The sequence below is a fragment of the Lathyrus oleraceus genome, chromosome 4 (genome assembly GCF_024323335.1).
Source record: "Lathyrus oleraceus cultivar Zhongwan6 chromosome 4, CAAS_Psat_ZW6_1.0, whole genome shotgun sequence".
NCBI lineage: Eukaryota > Viridiplantae > Streptophyta > Magnoliopsida > Fabales > Fabaceae > Lathyrus > Lathyrus oleraceus.
This window is the reverse complement of record NC_066582.1, coordinates 157003005-157021699: the sequence shown is the minus strand read 5'-3', so window position 1 is coordinate 157021699 and position 18695 is coordinate 157003005.

Below are 18695 nucleotides of genomic sequence, written 5' to 3'. Positions count from 1 at the left end.
TTTGCTCCAGGCTTCTTGTCCATTGGTCTAACTCTGTGTTCTTCATTTATTTTGAAGACAAGCTGACTCACCGATACTAAACTCGAGTCAACGCTTCAAGACTGATGGATCATCTAGAGCAAGAGAACCGTGAACTCAAGAAGGAAGTGGCTAAATTGACTGCCCTAATGGAGTCTTTCATGGCCGTCCAGAGCCAGTCGTCTCCGACACCTTCAACTCCTCCCCAGAGGACAGTCATCTCCGAGATTTCCTCCTCAATAGTGCCTGCGGCTAGCGCCCATTTTGCACCTACTGCTATGCCAGTCGGGTTTCCTTGGGGGATGCCTCCCAACTTTGTTCCTAAGGGTCTCGGCCCTACATTTGCTTCTCTGTCGGCATCTAGCCCGGTCCTTGCCGTTCCACCTCCTGTCGTGCATATTATGCCTAGAGTAGACGATACCATCTACCATTCTGAGCCGTATGAGGGCCCAGATGTCTATGAAAAGATGGACGCTATGAATGATCAGTTTCTTGAGCTCCGCAAGGAACTCAAGACTCTTAGAGGAAAGGACCTCTTTGGCAAGTCTGCTGCCGAACTCTGCTTAGTTCTGAACGTCAAAATCCTTGCGAAGTTCAAAGTACCTGACTTTGAAAAGTACAAGGGAAATACTTGCCCTCTCAGCCACTTGGTTATGTACGCAAGGAAGATGTCGACTTAGACCGACAACGATCAACTTCTTATTCACTATTTCCAGGACAGTTTATCCGGCGCTGCCCTAAGATGGTATATGGGCTTAGACAGTGCGAACATTCAATCCTTCAATGATCTTGGCGAAGCTTTCGTCAAGAAATACAAGTATAATGTGGATATGGCTCCCGATAGGGATCAATTGAGAGTCATGTCCTAGAAGGACAAGGAAACTTTCAAAGAGTACGCCCAGAGGTGGCGAGAGCTAGCAGCACAGATTGTGCCTCCGCTGGAGGAGAAAGAAATGACCAAGATCTTCCTGAAGACCTTGAGTTCTTTTTATTATGAGCGGATGATTGCCAGCGCTCCTTCTGATTTCATCGAAATGGTGAACATGGGGATGCGTCTGGAGGAAGGAGTCAGGGAAGGGCGCCTGACTAGAGAAGAAGGCTTTTCTGCCAAATGATATGGGGCGTTTGGAAAGAAGAAAGATGGTGAGGCACATGCTGTGACCTCCCATATTAAACCCAGAAGACCCTCAGTAAGGAGGAAGACCATGCGTCCTGCCGGTAATCAGCATCAGGTGGCTCACATAGCACCTGTTTTTAGAGAAAATCAGCACTATCAGCACAATAATAACCAGCAACAGCAACATCAGCAATATCAACAACAACAACAACACCGTCCTTAACAGCAGGCCTACCAGCCTCGAAACAATAATCAGACCAGTACAAGCTATGAGAGGAAGAGGATCACCTTTGATCCTATTCCTATGACTTATGCAGAACTCTATCCCTCTTTGATAGAGAGGAAGCTGATTACTCCACACAATCCACCGGCTATACCTACCACCCTCAGTGGTGGTATAAGCCTGAGCTACATTTTTGTTTATCATTCCGGTGCCCCCGGACATGACGTGGAGAACTGTTACCCGCTGAAGACCAAGGTTCAAGACCTTGTGAAGAGTGGTATCTTGTGTTTCAAGGACGTAGGTCTCAATGTGAAGAAGAACCCATTGCCCGAGCATGGGAAATCCTCTGTCAACATGGTCCAGGGCTGCCCTGGTAAATATAAAGTCAAATATGTCAACCATATTCGACAATCCTTGGTCGAGATGCACAGAGTGTTATGTGAGTACAGTCACTATGAGCACGACCATGACAGATGCCGTGTCTGCACTGTCAATCATAGGGGATGTCGCTAAGTCCGTAAAGACATCCAAGAAATGCTGGATGAAGGTGTAATTGAAATACTTCAAAATCGTGATGCTGATGATGAAGTCAATGTGATATCTCCGGTATTTCGGATCCCAGGGCCTGTTGTCATCCGATATGATGGCAGCAAACAGAAAGCTTCTCCCTCTCTGATAATCAAACCAGCTGGCCCTGTGCCATACTTTTCCGATAAAGTTGTCCCCTATCGCTACAATGTTGTGGCATTGGAGGATGGGAAGGAGGTGCCTCTGCCCTCTACTTCTGTTGTTAATATTGACGATGTCAGTAGCCTGACCCGTAGTGGTCGTGTTTTCTCGGCTCCACCGAAGCCCCAGAGCAACACCAGAAGGGCTGATGTTGCTGATTATGATGAACGCCCGATTGGGAATGCTGTTATTGCTCTAAATCCGACACTTGTTGCCAATAAACCTGCCACCATTGTAAGAACTCCTGTCTCTGCTGGCCAGAGTGGCATTATGAAAGAAGACTATGATGAGATGTTAAGGCTCATCAAAAGGAGTGAATACAATGTTGTAGATCAGCTTCTACAGACGCCATCAAAGATCTCTGTGCTATCTTTATTGATGAATTCAGAACCACACCGTGAAGCTCTGCAGAAGGTATTGGACGTGGCGTATGTAGACCATGACGTCCCAATAGAACAATTCGATAGTATTGTTGCAAACATTACCGCTTGTAACAATCTGAGTTTTTATGATGTTGATCTCCCTAAGGAGGGAAGAGACCACAATTTGGCACTTCACATATCTATGAGCTGCAAGGATGATGCCATGTCTAATTTTCTGGTAGACACTAGATCATCGCTAAATGTGTTTCCAAAATCCACTCTAGCCAGATTGTCAGACCAGGGGCCTCCCATGAGGCAGAGTGGAATGGTGGTGAAAGCTTTTGATGGATCCCGCAAAACTGTGATTGGAGAGGTTGAGCTCCCAGTCAAGATTGGACCAAGTGATTTCCAGATCACTTTTCAGGTCATGGATATCCACCCATCATATAGCTGTCTGTTGGGCAGACCAAGGATTCACGAGGCAGGCGCCGTGACATCCACCCTACACCAGAAATTGAAATTTGTCAAGAACAAAAAGCTGGTGGTGGTAGGGGAGAGAAGACTCTCCTGGTTAGCCATTTGTCTTCCTTTTCTTACATAGATGTTGAGGATGAAGTTGGAACGATGTTCTAAGCTTTATCTATTGTTGAGCCTACTAAGAAAGGAACTTCTTCATTTGCGTCCTACAATGATGCTAAGTTGGCCATTGAGCATGGCACAACTACCAGTTTAGGAAAAATGATCAAGATGGAAGACAATAAATCTCAGGCTGGCATAGGGTATTCTTCTGGCACCTTCAACAAGCATGGACTGTTTCAGAGTGGTAGGTTCATCCACGCCGTCCAAGACAAGGAAGCTTCTGCCGTAGTGGAAGAGGATGCAGAGGAAGATTTTGGCAACTTTATCATCCCTGGAGGGGTCTGCAATAACTGGGTCGTTGTTGATGTTCCAACAGTTGTCCATAAGTTAAAGTAATGTTCATTTTGTTTAAAAAACCCTTCTCCCATGCCAAAAGGAGGAGTGATGACATTGTTGGCTCATAAATACAATGATATTTTCATTCAATAAATTCATGCTAAATGTTTGTTTTCATGAAATTGGTGATCACATAAAACCTTAAAAAATAAAATAAAAATCTTTTCATCTGCATAATGATTTGCCTTGTTTGAATTATAAAATCTCTTTTATATCCAAAATCATTATGCAGGTTGATCAAACCCATTGAACATAATGATCCAACACCATCTCCCAACTTTGAGTTCCCTGTATTTGAGGCAGAAGAAGATGATGTTGAAGAGATTCCTGACGAGATTACCCGTCTACTTGAGCATGAAGAGAAGATCATTCAGCCACATCTTGAGAATCTGGAAACAGTCAACTTGGGGTCTGAAGATTGTGTTCGAGAGGTAAAGATTGGGGCACTCCTGGAAGAATCTGTCAAGAAGGGGTTGATTGAGTTGCTACGAGAATACGTCGACGTCTTTGCCTGGTCATATGAAGACATGCCTGGTCTAGATATTGATATCGTACAGCATTTCCTGCCTTTGAAGCTTGAGCGTGTGCCTGTGAAGCAGAAGCTCAGAAGAACTCATCCTGATATGGAAGTGAATATCAAAGAAGAAGTTCAGAAGCAAATTGATGTGGGGTTTCTGGTGACTTCTACATATCCTCAATGGGTGGCCAATATTGTTCCTGTGCCTAAGAAAGATGGAAAAGTCCGAATGTGTATGGACTATAGAGACTTGAATAAAGCTAGTCCAAAATATGACTTTCCTCTACCACATATTGATATGCTGGTAGATAATACAACTAAATTCAATGTCTTCTCGTTTATGGACGGATTTCCCGGATATAATCAGATTAAGATGGCACCCGAGGATATGGAGAAGACAACATTCATCACACCTTGGGGAACATTCTGTTATCGAGTGATGCCCTTCGGTCTGAAGAACGCCGGAGCCACGTATCAACGAGCTATGACTACCTTGTTTCATGATATGATGCACAAAGAGATTGAAGTGTATGTTGATGATATGATCGCGAAGTCGAGAATGGAAGTTAAACATGTTGAGCACTTGTTGAAGCTTTTTCAGCGCCTGAGGAAGTATAAGCTCCGTCTGAATCCTAACAAGTGTACATTTGGAGTCCGTTCCGGCAAATTATTGGGATTTATTGTCAATGAGAGAGGTATTGAAGTTGATCCTACCAAGGTCAAAGCAATACAAGAGATGTCTGCGCCCAAAACTGAGAAGCAAGTCCGAGGTTTTCTTGGCCGCTTGAATTATATCTCCAGATTTATATCCCACATGACTGCCACATGTGCGCCGATATTCAAGCTCCTCCGGAAAGATCAGCGTCATGATTTGACCGAGGATTGCCAAAAAGCCTTTGACAGTATTAAAGAGTATCTGTCCGAGCCTCCGATTTTGTCCCCGTCTGTGGAAGGGAGACCTTTGATTATGTATCTGACAGTTCTTGAAGACTCAATGGGTTGTGTCCTTGGTCAACAAGACGAATCGGGAAAGAAAGAATATGATATCTACTACCTGAGTAAGAAGTTCACTAATTGTGAGTCTCGATACTCAATGCTTGAGAAAACATGTTGTGCTTTGGCTTAGGCCTCTAAGCGCTTACGCCAGTATATGTTGAATCATACAACTTGGTTGATATCCAAAATGGATCCAATCAAGTATATCTTTGAGAAACCTGCTTTAACCGGGAGGATTGCCCGTTGGCAGATGTTGTTATCTGAGTATGATATTGAGTATCGAGCTCAGAGGGCTATTAAAGGTAGTATCTTGGCTGACCATTTGGCACATCAACCAATCGAGGATTATCAATCAGTTCAGTACGACTTCCCGGATGAGGAGATTCTGTATTTGAAAATGAAAGATTGCGATGAGCCTACGCTTGATGAAGGGCCAGAGCCTGGTGCCTGATGGAGCATGGTGTTTGATGGCGCTGTAAATCAATATGGAAATGGTATTGGGGCAGTGATTATTACTTCTCAGGGCACATATTTTCCCTTTACAGCAAGGCTAACTTTAAAATGCACGAATAATATGGCTGAGTATGAGGCTTGTATTATGGGATTGGAAGAGTGTGTTGATCTTAGGATCAAGCATATTGATGTTTATGGTGATTCGGCCCTTGTTATTAATCAGATTAAAGGTGAATGGGAGACGAATCATCCTGGCCTCATCCCATACAGAGATTATGCAAGGAGGATTTCAACGTTCTTTACTGAGGTTGACTTCCATCATATTCCTTGAGATGAGAATCAGATGGCAAATGCTCTTGCTACGCTTGCTTCAATGATCGTGGTGAGACTCTGGAATGAGGTTCCCAATATCACTGTGATGCACTTGGATAGACCAGCTCATGTATTTGCAGTTGAAGAAGTGAAGGATGATAAGCCGTGGTATTATGATATCAAGTGTTTTCTTCAGAGTCAGATTTACCCACCTGGGGGGTTTGTGAAAGATAGGAAGACTTTGAGGAGATTATCTGGCAGTTTCTACCTCAATGGTGATGTACTTTATAAGAGGAATTTTGACATGGTTCTGCTCAGATCCGTGGATAGACACGAAGCAGACCTGTTGATGACTGAGGTCTATGAGAGTTCATTTGGTACTCATTCCAATGGACATGCCATGGCTAGAAAGATGTTGAGAGCAGGCTACTATTGGCTGACAATGGAGTCTGATTGCTGCAAATATGTGAAGAAATGCCACATGGTCAGATTTATGCGGACAAGATTCATATTCCCCCGACACTTCTGAATGTGATTTCGTCACCATGGCCTTTCTCTATGTGGGCAATTGACATGATTGGCATGATAGAGCCGAAAGCGTCCAATGGTCACAGATTTATTCTCGTAGCAATTGATTACTTTACCAAGTAGGTTGAAGCGGCGTCATATGCAAACGTGACCAGGCAGGTGGTTGTGAAGTTTATCAAGAATCAACTCATATGTCGTTATGGTGTGCCAGATAAGATCATTACTGATAATGGATCTAACTTGAACAACAAGATGATGAAAGAGTTGTGTAGTGAGTTCAAGATTGCACATCATAATTCTTCCCCTTATAGACCCATGATGAATGGGGTTGTTGAAGCTGCTAATAAGAACATCAAGAAGATTATCCAGAAGATGGTTGTTACGTACAAAGATTGGCATGAGATGCTGCCATTTGCTTTGCATGGATATCGTACATCTGTCCGCACTTCAACAAGGGTAACCCCTTTCTCCCTTTTTTATGGCATGGAGGTTGTACTCCCAGTAGAGGTGGAGATCCCGTCAATGAGAGTCTTGATGGAAGCCAAGTTGACTGATTCCGAATGGGTTCAGAGTCGTTATGACCAACTGAATTTGATTGAAGAGAAGAGACTAACTGCCATGTGCCATGGTCAGTTGTATCAGCAAAGGATGAAGAAAGCCTTTGATAAGAAGGTCAAGCCTCGTGTATTCCGAGAAGGTGACGTTATGCTCAAGAAAGTCTTGTCTTTCGCGCCCGATTCTAGGGGCAAGTGGACTCCAAACTATGAAGGACCATATGTTGTTAAGAGAGCCTTTTCAGGCGGTGCTTTGATACTTACAACTATGGATGGGGAGGATTTCACTCGTCCTGTGAATTCAGATGCAATCAAGAAATACTTCGCCTAAAATAAAAACAGAATAGCTCGTTAAGTTGAAAACCCGAAAGGGCGACTTAGGCAAAAATGAGTGTCTCGGTGGATTGAAAACCCGAAAGGGCGACTTAGGCAAAAATGAGTGTCTCGGTGGATTGAAAACCCGAAAGGGCGATCCAGCCAAAAAAATTAGAGACATAAAAAAATGAATATGTATCCCGCTAGATTGAGTACCTCACCCTGGGGCAATCTAGGCAAAAATTAGGGATTTGGCAAGTAACTGCATCCTGACAAGGCTTTGTTCTACAACTGTCATCTGTCAAAGATTCTCGCTCAGTCATCGTCAACTGAAGCTTCAAATACATCGGATTCAGAGTTGGTGGAGAAATGGTCATTATGTTCAATGTAGCCCTTCTCCAGTATATATCACCAATTTCAAATTTGTAAAGATCCATGGAGTCTTGCCATTTGCAGACTACCATTCCATCAAATAAATTTGAGCCTTTATCCAATTCTTTGCACTCTTATTTGTTTCTGTTCAACAAATATTTTGCATGTTTTAATTGACAAATATCATTGTTTTAAATTTTTCATAAACTATTTTAAACGAAGTGAACATTCACAATGACAAAAGGATACTTGGGACGTCCTCGGTGCTCTCCCAAGGATAGTATGATCTCCAAAATGGTAAGACATTTGTTCATATTCCCAGCATACCTGTACCCTCTTCATTATCTTTCAGGATTGTCTCCTCTGCGAGCATGGAAGAAAGTTGTACCTCCCACCAAAACCCCAGGGAATTGAGGGTTTTGGGTGTGATCTCAATCTTCTAGATCCCCAGTGAGTCTGGATTTAGGATCTGTGTTATCAATTATATGGTTGTCATCCCTTGCGTGGATTGACTTAAAATCCCTTATAGATTGATAAATTGAATATGCTAATCTTGTCGAAGAAGTTGGTTTTCCCTCACTTCGAGTTAGAAATTTCTCCGCCAGAGTGAGCAGGAAATCCCCAGCATAAGCAGAGTTATCATCAAGTTTGATTTGTAGCTTTTCCCCTGTGGACTTGTCTACTTTTGATCTCCAGCAAATTTGCTCCTCGACCATCCTCAGCAGGGTTGATCCCACTTTTACTCCTCAGTATGGTCATCAGCAGGGTATCCTTAGTAGTTGTCTACGGTTAATCCCCGGTTCGGTCATCAGCAATGTTTCCCTAGTGGAATTGTCTAACCAGAGCCGTTTGTAGTCTCCTCCCGAGCAAAGTGGTTGATGAAGATATTTATCCTTCCATCCCCAGCGGAGTAGTGTTCTTTTCTCCTTTGCAGGATGGATTTATCCAGCAGTGCAAGGAAATTTGTAGGATTTGGAACTTTTGAGTGGTGGTCATTCCCCACAGAGTTTTATTTTTCTCTTTGATAACTTCCCTAGTAGAGTTGCTTCTACGGTGGATTTTTCCGTGGTTAGATTCCCTAGCCAAGACTTTGCCTGATTGCAGGAAGATGTGTTGATCCCTTCCCCGACGGGAGTGACTGGTTCTCCTTTCCCTACAAAGACCTTTATTTCCTAGTATCTGTTGCCCCCATCAGATGGGATGTTCTCCAGTGAGCCTGGCTTTCTCTCTTGAGATGTAGTACCGGATGTTTGTCCATTGATTCTTGGACCTGTTTGTGTTAGACATGTCTGGTTGTCAGCATTCATCATACATAAACTATGCATATATGTAGATTCTTAACATTCAGATATTCATGCTGCATCCTTTGCCATATATCTTTGTTTGTTGTCTCCTGCTAGTTGGTGATATATTTCCCCAAGCGGATGTTTGTGTCTAATCTCTCCATATAGAGTCAGCCTCATAGGCAGAAAGTGCTATCCTTTCTTCCATATTCCCCCACTGAGTTATGCCCTCGTGGATGATGGTTATTTCAGTTTCCTCCCGAAACATGTATCGGAATGGAATTACTCCCCTGAGTTATATCCTCATTGGGTTGAGTCTTGTTTTAGTGGGTCTCTCTAGTTTGTTCCTAGACTGACCGCTCTTGTTATTCCCCTGTACTTCCCCGCAGTTTAGGTGAATAATTGCTCAGTAATCAGTAATTATCCATCTCTTCCCCGACGGAGTCTGTGGCCTTCTACCCGATAACCGGTAGTTGTAAGTCCTACCTCTTTGGTTTTCTACCCTCATACTGGTAGTTGTAAACCCCATTTTTATCCTGTTGCAGAGTTAACCTTATTTTGTTCATCCTAACCGATGGCGGTTACTCTTCCGTGGTTTTCTACCTAGTAGCCGGTAGATGTAATCCCCTCCTTGTTGGTTATCTTTATCCAATATTCAGTATTGACATTCCTTCACACTTTTGAGTATATCTCCCAGTAACCGGTGATATATCTCCTAGATCATTGCCTTTATCAATGAATCCCCAGCGAGTCATCTTTCATTTACCCTTGATTGGTAATGATTGCTTCTCCCTTTGATTGGTCATTTTATACCTAGTATTCGGTATCCCGATGCCCTTTCCTTTCGGTCGATTTATCCTTTATTAACCCAGTAACCGGTTGTGGATGATCTTCCATGCGAGTGTGTTATCTACGTTCTGACAGTAATAGATAATATATCTCATGCGCTCTTTGGTTGAAGTCTTTTGTTCTTCCCCAGTCGAGTAAGATTTGTATTTCCTTATGGAATCGAATGTCCATCCTGTAATCGAGTTTGCTTCTCAGCCCTTCTTTCGGATGATGAGTGTCTTGGAAATATTCCCCAATCCATGCCTTGGTTGGTCACCTATTGTATGCCCAGTACCCGGTATCCCTGGTGTTCCTTCCTTTCTGCTCCCTATTATGACTTTTGTCCCCTGCGGAGTCAGATGCCCTGAGTCGAAATATACCTTCTTAGGTCTTCCTCAGATGTTTTTTTATGTTTGATATCTATCACCCTCATACCGGTCTTAGATATTCATTCTCCCCGAGCACGCTGTTCTCTCACCCTCATACCGGTGTTTTGAGCACATGTCTCCTTGAGCTTATTACCCAGTAACCGGTAATACCTCATTCTGTTGTTTCTTCAGATGAGTCCTGTTTGGACATTCCCCAGTGAAGTTCCTTAGTGAATCTTCCCTATCTGAGTCCGGATTTTCATTCGAAGTATCCTTTGTGGATAGTTTTTGCGGTGTTGGCATATTCCCCAATACATGCATCTTTGAGTCAGCTCGAGTCCTTCCATTGATTTATTTTTATGGAATTCCTCTCGTGTCTCTCAGCAAGTTCTAAGTCATGACCTGCTCACGCAATTTATTCCCTTTCTTATCCCCATAAGAATCCCCAGAGTCTCTGTCCCATTTCTGAGTGTATTACTCATATGGATTTTCAGTCTCCTCTAATTTCTTTTCTTCTTTGTGGACACATATCTCCACAGAGTATTACCTTGTTGCATACATACCTTTGCATCATGAGGTCTCTTAGGGACCAAAATTCGTCTCTTTGTTATTATTTAAGCCCATTCTACCTCGTCGAGACGAAGATTTTAACCTTCACTTCTCCGACTAGAATGACCTTAAATAGGGGCATCTGTAAGACCCTAATTTTTACCCTAAGATCCCTCATGGCATCATAACATTTCATTTGCATCTTGCCTCAAGGATCATAGTATCTTGGCTCCTTACCCTAGGGTGGGAACCTTTTTGAGTTGGTTTGAGATCACTAAGCATGCTTGAATTGTACATTATTGCCTTTCTCATTTTAATTACTAACCAAAATCACAAAAATATGTCACTAACATCTTTTGTTTGTAGCTTGAGCAGTCACAAGTCCAAAGCTTCTAGGAGATCCTAGGTGCATTGATATGGTCAAGGGAAGATGAAAGCAAGCATGGAAATGGTTCCTAAATATCTCATCCATCAAATATGCCTCCCAAGTATCTCAATTCATCATTTTGATCAAAGCAAACCAAAGGGTTTGAGGTTTGTTTCCTAAGGAAACCCTAATTCATCTGTTCATCAACTGTGCCTTGCTCATGAAACAACCTCAACCTTTGATCAAATGCAATCAAGGGAAGTTCTTTAAATCATAATTTCATGCATATTTGAACTTATTTGAGTGTCCTCAATCATCAATTCATCAAGATATGAGGTATAGACTTGAGAAGTTAATCAGTCAATTCATCTGACCATTTTGAAGTACACTGAGACCTAATGTTTAATGTGTTCGTCAAATGGAGATGACCCCAAGAAAAACAATATTCTTAAGAACCATATTAACAACTTTAATGTTAATCAAAAAATTATTTGAAGCTTGGAAGGTCATCATCCATTTCAAGACATTATAGGTCATTTTGACTGAAACCCTAATTTTGGGTCAACTTCCCAAGGACATAACTCATTCATTTTTCATGATTTTGAGGTGGGATCAAATGAATTGGAAATATTAAGATGTCTAATTCAAATGTTATGTTTAGAAAAATTTCAAAATCCTAAAATAAATGCATGTGATAGTGCAAAACATTATAGGTCACTTTGGACCAAAAGGCATTGAAATGTGAAAAAGTCCAACTTCAAGTGACCATAACTTCTTCATCAAAAATCCAAATAATGCAAAATTTAAGTCCAAATTGATTGCCTTGAAAAGATATACAACTTTGATGTTGAAGATTTTGTCATTTGAAGCTTGCATCATTGAAACAGATGTGCTTAAAGTTTGGCCATTTTTGAAATTTTAACATATACATGTTTTGCACCCTACACTTCATGATCACTTTTCACCAATTTCCAAGTTTCAAATGAAGTTTTGATCAACATAACAAATGATCCTCATGCAAAAAGTTGTCTAACCATTACTCATAAGGTTGTGTTTCAAGTATGGACATGGCATTTTCAAAAGCATGAACATATTGGTGTATTTTTGAAAATCAATTAAATTTGCATTGCATGAGCTCAGCTTGCACAATCTGCACGTCCATTCTCATTCCCTTTGGCATAAGCTTGCAAATCCAAGTGGAATTGGGCCCTCCATGCGCCTGTACAGACCCATGCATGGAGGCCCTTTCCATCCATGCAATGAAATGTTCATGCATCACAGCCATTTCCTTGCTATAAATACATGCCTTATGCTCCTCTTTCAGTAACCTAAAGGAGCCCTAAATGCTGCACGATTGATTCCTCACCCACACTCAAAGGAACTCACCATTTTCATTCACAATTTTCAGATCTAAACTTCAATTTCATCAATTGATTTTTAGATCTAAAGTTCCTTAGCCTTATTCACTTTAATCCAAAGAACAAACTGCAAGCATCAACTTCAAGAGATCGTGCATTCAAACTCTGCAAATCAGGGGTTTACTTCGGTTTTTATTTTCTTCGAATCCACTAATATATTGCTTGTTTATTGTTGTTGTTGTGTTGTCTGAAGTCCTCTTCATAGAGGCAACCTTTTAGAGCTTTGAATTTTCAAATTCCAACAAGTTCAGTTGAACACCACAGAAATTCAACCTCTGATTTCTCTCAATATAGAAACCTAGAGTGGATTTGGTTGGCATAGGGGTGATGTACATCACCCCAGCTTTCGTTTGGTACCTAGATCGTGGCTTTTCATGCACATTTATTTCTCTGCAAATTTGACCTTCGCCGGAAGTTGGCCGGAGAAGATGGTGGTGTACACCACCGTCTGGTCTCCAGATCAAATCTGGATCGTGCATTTGTGTTTCCAGATCAGATCCCATCCACCCAATGTTATGACTTTTCAATTGGTCATGTGTGATGCATTGACTAAGGAACTTGGTGGAAGCGCACTCAGGAGCCACACGATTTTCCAGCTCAATTAATGAGCTCTGCATCCAACGCTCCATGCTTTTTGCTATTTTTTAATTCTGATTTTTATTTTCTTTTATTTCTTTTAATTCCATTTCCTTTTAAAAATTCATATCTCTTTTATTATTGGTCCAAAAAATGTGAGACCAATTGCGTTTTTCTTCTTTTAATTTCTAGTTTCTAAAAATAATTTTTAATATTTTCTATTTTATCATTTGATATTTTATATGAATTTTCTCTTTTATGCTTATTTTTAATTCATTTTAAATAGTTTCTGATATTCAAAAATTACAAAAAATATTTTTCCAACCTCTTTGAATGATGATAGATCTATGAAAAATATTCTCATCAATGTATTAATTGATTTGAGATATATTTGAGATTTTAATTCAATTAGGTTATTTTTATGCATTTTTAATTGATTAAAAATAGTTTCTGACTTCTAAAAATGCTGAAATTTTTTGTAAAACTTTGTTTGACCTTGTTGAACTTGGGATAATTCACTTGGACTTTTCAAAGTTGATTTGAAGTGAATTTGAAGTTTGACCTTTCTTTATTATTTTAATTCAAGTATTATTTTAATTTTGAAAAATACCAAAAATATTTTATTTGTTTCTTGACATCTAATCTTCATTTTGCTTTTGTTTACTATTGTTTGACCTTGATCTTCTATATCTTTGGTCGATGCTTGTTGATTATTTCATTTCATTTCCATTAATGTACTTTAATATTCATCTTCTTCTTCTTCTTCTTCTTCTTTTTTCTTTTTTGATCAATGAGTTAAAGATTGGTGGTTAGCCTTGATACATGGGAGGTTTAACCTTCCTTGATTCAAATCTAATTCAACTTGATCATGGATCAAGTGAATGGCTTTGAATTAAGGATAGGTTGCTTCCTAATTAAGCAAAGAACCTAAATCAATACAAGATCATTTCTCATCTTCTTTTGGCATGGCAAGTTGTAGGAACTTGATTGACTAATCAAGATCTCTAACTTGTGTTGTTGCCTACATTATTATTGACCGACCTCAGATAGTTGTGACTTCTACATAAGTCCAATTACGATTGCTTAACATAGCGCTAAATTGCCTTTATGGAACACTAATATTAACCATTAACCATTAACATTTAATTCTTGCACTTTACATTTATGCAATTTACTATTCTTGTACACATTATTCATTTGCTTTTTCCTTTGCTCATTTGAGCACATGTTTATGTTAATGCAATTTGCCTTTTTCTCACTTGAGCACATAATTGTGTATATACTTTTGTGCTTATGTTTTGTTTGATTGTTGTGAGCCAAATGCCAAAATGGACAAAAAGGACTTAGACTTTAGGACATTCCCTATGCAAAATTGGAGTCAAAGAGCAACTAGGCATTGGGCCTTTAGAGTGCTATAAAAGTTGAAGAAAACTTTGAGAGGACCAATTTCTAAACTCCTTCTTGTTCATTCTTTGTTTGCTTGATAGAGCTTTTTGATGTGTGTGTTCTTGTGCTAGGGATTCCAACATTGAGCCTAAGTGAAGAACCATTGTCATGAGCTTCTAAAGAGAGAGATCTAAGAGCCATTGGGGATCTTCTAAGAGCTTGCTTGATTAATTGATTGCTTGAGTTTACACTTATTTGATTGCTTATTCCAAAGGATGGGAGCTACTTGGATCATCAATATGATCTCAAGAAGGGAACTCCATTTGTGGTTTCATTTCTTTCCCTTCATCTCTTGTATAATTAGGACTTAGCCATTCTTCTTCTTCCCTCCACTCTAACCCAAGCCAAAACTTTTGTGCAAACATTAACACTTCTTTTCAAACATTAGAAACCTCAGCATTATGCTTTTGACTTTCAACTTTCTTTTCATAACACTTATTTTGAATTGAATCTTTAAGTCAACTTTGACCATATTTTGTAAATACTTTTCATTGGTAAATATAACTCATTCAAATACTTTTGTGGTTTCAATGGCCACTTTCTTATCAAAAACTTTTCATGACCTTTAGCTATTAGGTTTGAGTTATCCTTGAGGTAGATGTAATACTCACCTATATCCTTAGTGATGGACAATGAGTCTTCCATGCTTATTATAGGGTTAACTCCTCACTAGCATGTTGAAGCTATCCTCACATGGTGGATTTGTGGTTTTAGGTTGAGTTTTCTCCCTTGGATAACAAAAGACCTTAAGGCTTTTTGACCAATCAATCCACCAACTTGTTTTGAGATTTTTACCCCGAACTACGAGGTTTTGATCCTAATCTTTTTTTTAAGATCGTACGTAGGCAATGGGTTTATCCATTCAAACACAAAATTGTAAATAACTTGTATATTCTTCTCTCATCTCCCCAATCATGTTTGCACAAACAAATTTTCACAAAATACCAACCTTACAACAAGTGTGAAAAGGGCTCCCTAGGAGTACCTAGGATGTTTTGGGTGCTTAACACCTTCCCATTGCATAACCAACCCCCTTACCCCGATCTCTGACATTTTTATTAGTTTTTTATTTGATAAAACTTCTCGGTTTTTGTTCGCTTGCTAACCTTTCCTTTGGATAAATAGAAGTGCGGTGGCGACTCGACTTGTATGGTTTACTTTTGATTTAGTCAATAAATCTAAAGGTAACGAATACCCTGCTACATCATCCCACACCCTCAGATCTTGATCCCACGGTTTAATTTGGTCCTTTCCTTTTAATTACCAAGCGTGTACATACGTTGAATGAAGCATTGCAGGAATGCGTGCGCGTGACCATCAGATCTGCCACCTCAATTGATGAGGGAGATTTGATGGCCCTTGTTTTTTCTGATTTACTTAATTTTCTAAATTGATTTTTAATTAGAATTTTCTTCGAAAATTCACTATAATCCCATTTTTAATCCAAAAATTATGGGACCAACACCAAAAATTCGCAAATGATTTTTTCTTCCCATTTTTTATTTAAAATTAATTTTTGGATTGAGTTTGATATTTTTAGTGAATTTTGTGATTTTTGACTTGTTTTAATTGATTTTAAAATACTTCTAGCTTTTTCAAAAATGCCAAAAAACATTAGTCAATGGTCCTTTGACTTTGTTTGACCTATGATAAATTCCTTGGCCATTTATTTGGTGATTTGAATGGGTCTTAGGTTTTTTGCCTTTTAAAAACTTATTTTTTTCATTTTTAAAACTGACTTAAATTGTTTTAATTGATTTATTATTTTGTTGAGCTATTGTATTGACTTTGTGTTGACTCAACTTCTGTTTGGAATTGCTCTTGGTTGAATTGGACTCTGACTTGGTCAATACCATTGGAATTAGGGGGTTGATAAAGTTTGAACTTCATCCCTAAAGATGAATGAATGGTATTGATCAAGTGAGGTTCATCCCTTGATCATTTTGGGATCTCTTTCATTTCATCTCTCCATCTTAATCTCTCTTGTTCCCCTATCCTCTCATGGCCAATGATTTCTCATAGATCAAATGCTAGTTGATTCATCAATGACCTTTGGTCAGATGAATCAACATGAGTTTGATTCAGATAGGTCCATCCCCTCTTATTTTTGTCTGTGGTATGCTTTAGGAGCTTGGTCTTGTATACCTTGTCTCTAGCATGCATTAACACCAATATTATTATTGACCGTCCTCAGATAGTTGTGACTTTACATAAGTCCAATTACGATTGCTTAATATAGCGCTAAATTTGTCCCGAAGGCAATAACATTTTTGAAAGTGAGATTGTAAGTCTCCTATTCTTCATGGTATTATATGAAGATTTTGATACTCTTCCATTTATGAGAGCTAGTGGCATACTTGTTGATTTTGTCCAAGTTGGAGCCCTTCTCATAAATGATGTATAGGTTCATATTTTCATGCTTGTGAGTGGATAGTTAAGTGTTCTCCAAAAAATGACTTAAACATCTTTTCTTCTTCCACTAACATTCACTAACATCTATTTATTTTGACTTTATTTTAGTGTCATTTAATTTAATGCAATTTAAATTCTTGCACTTTATCATTCATTGTCATTTACATTCATGCGAATTGTTTATGTTTCAGTCATTTTCACTTTGCTCACTTGAGCCATTGTATTTTTGTACTTGTGATATATTTGTGCTTGTGATATTGTTTTTATTTGTAGTCTTAGGACCTTAAAACACTTAATAAAAACAAAAATCCTAAAAAACACATTGGTGGACTCTTGGACATCTGTCTGTGACTTGATTTGGATCTATGGACTTAGAGTAGGCAACATCCCTGAGCTATGGAACGAAATTTGGCCAATGCCATTAATTTGAGACCATTTCATGGCCAATGTCATTCATATGATACAAGCTAGAGGAAATCCCTTGGTTTATCTAATACATTCTTTCTCTGTGTCTAAGTTGTTATTTTGATCTTATTGTTATTATTTGATGTCCTCTCTTTGAGTATGTTCCAAGGGATTCTTCATCTGATACATCTAAAGGACATGGAAGATTGCTTGCTTTGGAGTGCTAGCTTGATGTTTGGTTATCTTTATTTGATACCATTGATCTTCTTATTAATTGTTTGGATGATTATGGCTTTGTTGTTTGCTTGACAACCCAAAGGAAATGGATTTTTATCTGACATTATTGTCTTGTGGATGTTTCCCATGGGTTAGATATTTTCAACTATAAACTTTTAAATCTTGTCTAGGATAGTACCTTCATCTCCACCCCTTCTTCTTTAATTTCAAAATCTCCCTCTCTTTTTTTAAACTTCTTTGCTTGTTATTTTCAACTTAGGCTTGATTTAATGAGTAGAAACCATGGCCTTATGCCATTGATTTTCAAAATGTTTTCTTAATCAAACTTGTAAATAACTTAATCATATTGACTTTATTTTTAAAAAGACAAAAAAAATACTAACAACCTCGTCTAATCATTCTGGCCACTTTGTGCCTTTTCCTTTTAAACTTTTCAAAACCAAACCACTTAGATTTGAGTTATCTTTGGTTGCGATGTAATTCTCCCATTCCATGATATGTTGAGTGTAAGTCTTTCCATTTATTAGGGGTTAGTGGAATACTTGTTGATTTAATCCAAGTTGGATCCCTCCTTCTTAAATGTGGTAAAGCCCTCATTATCGGAAGATGTTTGGTTGAGTGTTCTCCCTTTGATAACAAAATATCTTTAAGCTTTTGTTAAAATCAATCCACCCATCTTTGAAATTTTTACCACAAACTACGAGGTTTTGATCCCTCATTTATGTTGGTACATAGGCATAAGACCAAAAGTCTTATCAAACACAAAAAATGTAAATAATGAATTCTTTTCCCATCCCCTCATTCTACTTTTTAAACAAGCATATTTTTCAACCAAAACACTTACATACAAAAAGGGCTCCCTAGGAGTACCTAGCACACTTTGGGTGCTAATGCCTTCCCTTTGTGTAACCAACCCCCTTACCTGTAATCTCTGACATTTTATTAGTTTTGATTTGAAAACTTCTTATCTTTGGGTTTGTTCGTAATTTTTCCTTTTTTCTTTGGAAACAATAAAAGCGCGGTGGCGACTCTGGTTTGATTGACATTGAGTTAACCAATAACTCAATGGTCATGAATTTACCGCTATAAATAGCTACTAAGAGGGGGGTAAGCTTGGATCACTACCTAGTTTTGTGGTTTGTTGTCTTTATTTGTGTGACTTTGTTGTTGGGTATTTTATTACTTTAGTGGTATACCTATGGTGTTTCTGACAACACCCCTTAGTCGTTCCTATCCTTTTGAGATCACAAAGAGTAGATTGTAGTAGTTTTTTTTCATTCTCGGAGAAAACATTACATGGTGATGTAAAGTAGTATGTGTTAAATGAATGAAATA